This window comes from Orycteropus afer, unplaced genomic scaffold, assembly GCF_000298275.1.
Source record: "Orycteropus afer afer isolate SDZICR_OR568_19922 unplaced genomic scaffold, OryAfe1.0 scaffold00303, whole genome shotgun sequence".
NCBI lineage: Eukaryota > Metazoa > Chordata > Mammalia > Tubulidentata > Orycteropodidae > Orycteropus > Orycteropus afer.
Genome location: NW_006921890.1, coordinates 672,018 through 673,205, shown reverse-complemented (window position 1 = coordinate 673,205; position 1,188 = coordinate 672,018).

The following is a 1,188-nucleotide window of genomic DNA, read 5'->3' as shown; positions in this document are numbered from 1 at the left end:
GGCACATAACAACAACAATTATACTTCCAGTATTTTCTTGGAGGAAACTATTAATTTCTACCATCTCTTCAGTTTGTTATCTGAAGTAGAATCACGTGTCCACTAGCTGGACCCTTAACAATCGGCTTGAAATGTCCAATTCTGCTGGAGTATTTCTTCCTTGAAAGGATTATTGCCTTCTTTTGTTATTCACCCCAATCCATCAGAACATGGAACCATGAGAACAGGGTTTATGAACATTTATGCAGAACTCCTTTGTGCAGAAATTCAATGTAAATTTCATCACAATATGCATATGATCAGAACTGAATAGTTAAACGGTTGAATTTCACTATGAGAATTACTGAAAAAGATGTGGCAAGTGGAAATGAGAGTATTGACAACTACTAGTAAAGCATCAAAGAAGACACGAAATAAATAAACTTGACCCACTAATGGCAACGCTCCAATAAGAAGGGAAAGCTGCCAGAAGCCTAGCCCTGGAGGCTGCTGGGCAATCGGTACTCCAACCCGTGGGCTGAAGACAATGGCCCGGGCAGAACCAAATTCCTCGCTAATGAAGCAGTCTGGGCTCTGGGCTCAACTCTAAATGTTTGTGCAAATCTTGAAAGCAAACAATTTTCTGTGAAAAGATTGAAACAGAATGCTTTCATAATTAGATTTTTACCTATCATGCCCTTATTTGAAGTCTCCTAGCCACTCCTCGGAAGGAAGGTTGGGCAATCCTATTTCCGTAGTGATACTGCCTCGGAAACCCAACGAGGGGTCGCGATGAGTTGGGGCCAACTCGACGGCACATAACAACAACAACAACAACAGGACAAGTGAAGGTCAAGATTGGATGGGCTCTCCATTTATTCCAGCCCTGCAGGAGATGACATCACTTTAAAAGTAATGTAAAGCCATACAATATACAAGAAATATACGGAAATGAATTTTGTGTGATTCTTAGGGAGTCCGTAAGCTCCAAATTCTAAAACTGTATGTGTGTCACGGTAACTTGGCAGGATTTCAACTTCATCCTCTTGGCTGGGAGTAGGTACCATGAAGGTTATTTCACAAATTAAGGCATATACTTCCAAGTGCAGCCAGAATGCTCCTTGGAAGCGAGAATGGCCAGACTTCGTCTCACCTACTTTGGTCATGTTGTGAGAAGGAAGCATTCCCTGGAGAAAGATATCATGCTTC